The 6094-nt window shown below is 38.8% G+C and overlaps 1 long non-coding RNA gene across 1 annotated transcript in view; it reads left to right on the forward strand.

Annotated features, from left to right (window-relative positions):
- Positions 1 to 5869, forward strand: part of LOC107182407 — an 11063-nt gene extending 5194 nt beyond the window's left edge. The window contains exons 2-3 of the long non-coding RNA XR_001513123.1: positions 4360 to 4365; positions 5856 to 5869. This is a non-coding gene — a long non-coding RNA (uncharacterized LOC107182407). The remainder of the gene's footprint in view (positions 1 to 4359; positions 4366 to 5855) is intronic.
- The last annotated feature ends 225 nt before the right edge of the window (positions 5870 to 6094 follow it).

Consider the following 6094-nt stretch of genomic DNA (forward strand, 5'->3'; position numbering starts at 1 on the left):
GAGGCGGCTTAGGCGCTTAAAGGACCACTGTCCTCGCAACCTGAGGCTTTTTTTTTTTTTTAAGAAATGCTTTCATTTTGGGCAACAACCCTCTACAGCTTGTGCACTATATTGGGAAGCTTTTAAAAATTGGACATGGCAGTTATCCTGAAGGACTTTTTAACTCGGGCATTTGCTTACCTTGGGTTCTTCATAGCTGTCACTCCCCTCTTGAAATTACTTAGGAGGAAGGTGTTGGCACGTTTTCATACTACTAGCTCTAAGTTACCCAGATACTGCTTATTTCGAGGCAGGCTTGACTTCTAAGTTCTAATTTATATCTTGATTTTTGACCTCTTAAAGTTGATCGCAGGAAGAAAAAAGAATTCAGTCCTTTTTGACTGGCTACGTGCAAAGCAAGTTTGTTGACAGCATTAACACAATTGACCTGGAATTCGTTGCAGCAAACACTGCTTCTTCACATCTTTCCATCTGCTTGCGAAGTGAAAGTATCTGTATCTTGAATTTTCACAAATAAAGAATTGACTGTACATTTCTGAAATCTTGGCTCCTTTTCTACGAACGAGGGTGTTCATTTCTCTGTCCGGGGTCCAAATTTTGATTTGGCTAATTACTTCTTTCTGCTATTCTTGAGGACTTTCAAGTGATTTTGGTCTTTTTTTTTTTCACAATCTGTTCCAAAGTAGTACACAGTCTGCTTCAAACTGGTATTAAGAACCACATAATACAATCAGGAGCTGCATTTCACACTTGAGCTATCTACTTTAGAAACATGCACTTTCGTATTTTAAGTTGAGTAGGTGCTTTAATATTCTTGTGCAGAATAATGTTATAAGTGAAGGTGGTGTTGCTGACCAATTCCTGTAGCCTTTGTTCCTTTCTTATAGAATTCATCGTTCATTATCTCTATAATTATGTCAGTAAGTTATGATCTTCCCCAATAAATGTACTACAACTATGTATTCATCTTTCTATCTTCCATATTTTCTGGCAAGGAAGATAATTCACTTCATTCGAAATCTCCTTTAAAAATAGACCATTGAGCCTGTGGCCTGCGTCTCAGTGGTTGATAGTCAACCTGTGAACCAGAAGGTCACAGTTCTATCCTTCCCTCCAACCCCCTCCAGTGGGGGGAGGAGGGGTGCAGGAGGCAGCGGATCAATGAATGATTCTCTCTCATCATTGATGTTTCTCTCTCTCCTTCTCCCTTCCTCTCTGAAATCAATAAAAATATATTTTAAAAAGTAGACCATTGAGTGCTTTTTAGATAGCTCTTAGCCAACTCTCTCTTCTTCCAGTGCTTAGGTTGGTCAAAGCTAATTAGAAAAGGAAACATAGTAACTTTCAGCCATGGAGAAAAGTAAGTTCTCATTAGTTCCTTCAAACCATGAAATCATCCATTCCACACGGGTTTATTGAGCTCCAGGACCTAGAAATACAAAGACAAAGACGTGCAAGGTGATTTCTGCTCTCAAAAAGCCCATGGTCTAGTGGGTAAAGGAGGGAAGACTATGGAGTCCATTCCATTGAAACGTGAAATGCTTTTTCTAACGGAACACCTCACAAGTTATGTTTTCCACAGACTACACTTTGGGAAATGCTGACCTAAGCCACAATTTTGGTTTATGGTAGAGGAAACGATAGCCCCTAGAGATGAAGTGACTTGCCGAAAGTTAGTGGAAGATAGTAGAGTAGAATCCCTATCTTCTGACCCCGCTCACATTCTCTTTCCACTACATAATGCTTTATGAGCTACAAGCTCATTCTAGCTCCATCAGCCAATCACAGGGAGAAAAATATTATAAAAGAATTATGGGATATATTCTTTTAAATGAGGTTTCAAATCAATAACTTTTGCAGCTATGCTACATTTTAATGATTACTCCTTTACATAAAGTGAAAAGATTTGTACATTGGAAAAGTTAGGACCACTTATTACCTTAGTATGATCTTTTGATAATCGGGCAGGAGCCTTGTAAAATTAAATTACCTAAGTGACTAGGATATCCATCTAGACACCCTAGCCCTGAGGTAGCTTTAAGTAAAACAAGCTTTCAGGAATTAAAACTCTTCCCAGAAATTTTCGTGTCGATTTCCCCCTACCCCTTCGTATTGAAGGAAAGGACTATGAAAGTCCACACCAGGTTTTGACTTCATCTCTGGCACGATTCCCCTGATTCTGGATGGGAAGGTTTCATATCCTAAATTCATAGTTCTAGTCCCCAAAGGATACGTTTTTAGTACTTCCTATTCTTAGAAAAATGAGACAAATTGTTTGTTCCCAAGGGACTTCTTTGGACTACACTACAGCTTTCATTTCAAGAGTAGTTTCTATGCACATTACCTTTGAAACTAGTTATCACTGTCTTAATTTATGACACAGTAATTTTGTTTCGTTTCTAACTGCTGGATTCACTTTCAGTATGCAGAACAAGGACCATCGCATGTAATATAAATATGTTGAGTGAATGAATAATTATTAACTTGAAATATCAGTAGTCATAAGTATTGGCAAGAACACTACTTATTAATCAATTTATCAAAACTATTTTGTTAGTGCTCACTGTGTCCCCAGCTCTGTTGGATCACTTAATGAGTATGAGAGAATACTGGAAATAGTCTCTAATCATTAAATATGACCCCACCCTATTGACAACGAGGGAAAGAAACACACTCTCATTTCCTGCAGGTGGGGATATAAATCATCACAACCTTTTTCTGGAGGGAGTTTAGCCGTTGACATTAAAATAACTTAAAATGTGCATCTCATGATCAAGCAATTTCTCTTCTATGAATTTATTCCAAGGAGTAAGAACAAAACATTAGCTAAGACATTGTGGGATGATGGCAAATAATTGGAAATTCCCTCAATATCCAGCAATGAGAGTAAGAAAATGATGATTTCTGAAAAAAAAATTTTGATTGAAAATGTTCACAACATATTAACCAATAAAAAAAATTACAAACATTATGCACAAGATGAACTCATGAAAAAACATTACATAAGAAAATCTAGGAAGAAATACAAGATCCGACCGGTTTGGCTCAGTGGATAGAGCATCTGCCTGTGAACTGAAAGGTTCCAGGTTCAAGTCCAGTCAAGGGCATGTACCTTGGTTGTAGGCACATCCCCAGTAGCAGGTGTGCAGGAGGCAGCTAATCGATGTTTCTCGCTCATTGATGTTTCTAACTCTCTATCCCTCTTCCTTCCTCTCTGTAAAAATATATATTTAAAAAAAACAAATACAACAAGAATACAAAAATGTTTATGGCAGAGTGGTTGGTTATAGTACTTTCTTTAATTTTTTTATTTTTAAATGATGATTTTGTATTCTTTAACTGGCAATTAAAATGAATGAACTATATCAATATTTATGAAGTTTAATAAATCAGATCTCTAAAACAAAATGTTGAGGAAAACAATGCACAAAGCATATATTATTTAATAAAAAACAAAGTTAATTTTAATTGAAAAGGGGATCTCTGCATTCAAGAAACTGTTGATGAGAGAAGAACATGAATAGCCAGAGGACAACTAAATACTCAACTCTGAAACAGACTGCCAGCACAATAGGAGTTAAGAGAAGAGAGAAGTTGACTAGGTTTGGAGCAAGTTAAGATGACATCATGAAAGAAGTGAGACGTAGCTGGCACTGAGCATCTGAATGCCATGGGGAGAAACAGAGTCAGGGGCAGTAATATAAGGTGAGGCGAGGGCCCGGCATAGCCCATTTTACACATATCTCACTCCTTCCACTTGAACTTGAACAATTGCAGAACACTTGGTCTTTGACTATAAAAGTATTTCTGTTTCTTTCATAGAAGTGAGATTTACAAAGCCCTGTGTACTATAAATATGAAGTATTACAGGTCCTTTGTAATATATTTTTAAAATTATAGTAGATGCTTTTTGCAAATAAGCCATTTGGGGAGCATTTTTTTTCTTCTAAATCTGTAGAACTGGGTATTTCCAGATATTGACTTAGAACAAACACCGACTCTTATGCAACAGTAGTAATTACAACCTGCACCCTTGTGAGTGTTCTGACGTTCACGGTCAGACCACAAAGGAATTTAACCAATCAGGAATCAGCAATTCTCTGATTACATACATATTATGGAGTGTTGTTTTTGAGTCAGTTTTTGAGCTCAAGAACTAAATTACTAATAGTAGTATTAGCTATACATATGAAGTGAAAGAGTGAATGATGTGTGTTCAGTGCCAAATAATAAATGGGTTATGCCCATCTCAAAAATGTCTGTAATAGGAAAGAACAGGGCAGAAATGAACTGCCACTAAGTATTCCTTCAGTGTGGGGTATGACCAGGTCTGGGGGATGTTGTAGCAAATGTGTCAAGCAGAAAGTAGCAGGTTATTTTTGGTAAACAATGGGGGAAATGGTTTTACTAGAGCTAAAGAGGTCTGTTGAGGGACAGTGAGATGGGAAAAAGATAGATTATGAAAGCCCTTGGTGACCAAGTAGTAGGCGTGAGAATCAGTGCAGTAGATATAAATGGTCAAGTCCATTTTTCAAGGTACCAGCCGTTTTCCCAATTCTGAGCCTTTGCAATTACCATTCTCTCTGTCTGGTCTGTTCCTATTCATTACAGTTCAGCTGTATCCACCTTTATCCCCAATTCTTCTGGATAAAATTATTTACTGTACCTTTGTGCTCCCATGAAACTTTGCACATCGGTATTATATTTTTTTGTGCATGTGTTCGACTCCTCCATGCATGATACCTTGTACATAGAAAAGTTCAGCAGTATTTGTCAAATTAAAGGATGATGTGAAACAAGATTAAGAAAACATCTGGCAACATTGTGAAAAATAAGTTGGAGTAAGGGAAGTAACTGGAAGGCTGGAATGAAGTGATGAGAAATGAGAAAGGAGGGAAATTAAAATATTTGGAAAAACTGACTACGTAGGTAGCAGACTGGACAAAGGCATGAAGAAGAAGAGAAGTCCAAATAACTCCAGGGTTTCGAGGCTGAAAGAATGCTGAAAGCAAAAGACTGATATCATTGCAAAATCAACAGAGAGACTGTGCAAAATTCCAATGAATGTGGTGCATTAAGGCAGTCTTTCAGACAGTTTGTGTCTCAGATTTTTATTGAATAAACTAGAGGCCCGGAGCATGAAAATTCGTGCACTGGGTGGTGGTGGTCCCTCAGCTTACCCTGCGCCCTGTCACAGTCCAGGAGCCCTCAGGGGATGTCCTACTGATGGCTTAGGCCCGCCTAAGCCCCAATCTGACCTCCCTTTGTGGGCGGCGACCCAGCCGATCAGGGGAAGTCGCCGCCCCCATCACCCTGTTGCCGCCACCACTGCTGGCCCTCGCAGCCACCATGGCTGCCGGCCCTCCTTGGCCCTCGCAGTCACTGCGGCTTTGTCCGGGAAGGACGTTCGGAAGATGTCGGGTCTATCCGGTCTAATTAGCATATTACCCTTTTATTAGTATAGATGTGAATTTTTAGCATGCCCCACAAGAATAAGTTATCAAGGGTGTTCAATTTGTAAAAAAGTAAAACATAATCTAGGTTTCCAGTTTTCAAAATGATCTTGCATTACTTTTTTATTCGTTGAGAGTGACAATAACAAAATCAATAAATGTCACTACAGAGGACCTTTGCTATTTCCTCTGCCCTGTCCTCTTCTCCTCTTCTGGAGACAGTATGTTTCCTTTGGATTGCTCTTCCCAACCAGCCTCCAACTCAACCATGAGGTTCTAGGTTACAGGTGAGAGTACATGCTTCAATCTGGGATAATCAGAAGTATTCCCAGCATCTTGTTCTTTCTTTCTTTTGATGAAGACTAGGAGAAAAAGTCAATTCTTTTCTGATGGGATACTCAGAAAAAGGCAAACCAGAAGGTATTGTTGACTGTGGTTCTTCTAATATCATAGGAAATATGAGAACCAAGTAAAGATAAAGAGAACAGAGCAGGTATCTGCATCCTTGGTTGTGGTTGTCTGAGAGCCAGCTAGCTATTTTTCTCTCCTTCCCTAGGTTCCGATAGATAAAGCAAAAGATTATCTTTCTGCCCAAACTGGCTGTTTCTGTCATCTGCAAGAGGAGTCGGGTGAAAACAGTC

This window comes from Myotis davidii, unplaced genomic scaffold, assembly GCF_000327345.1.
Source record: "Myotis davidii unplaced genomic scaffold, ASM32734v1 scaffold394, whole genome shotgun sequence".
NCBI lineage: Eukaryota > Metazoa > Chordata > Mammalia > Chiroptera > Vespertilionidae > Myotis > Myotis davidii.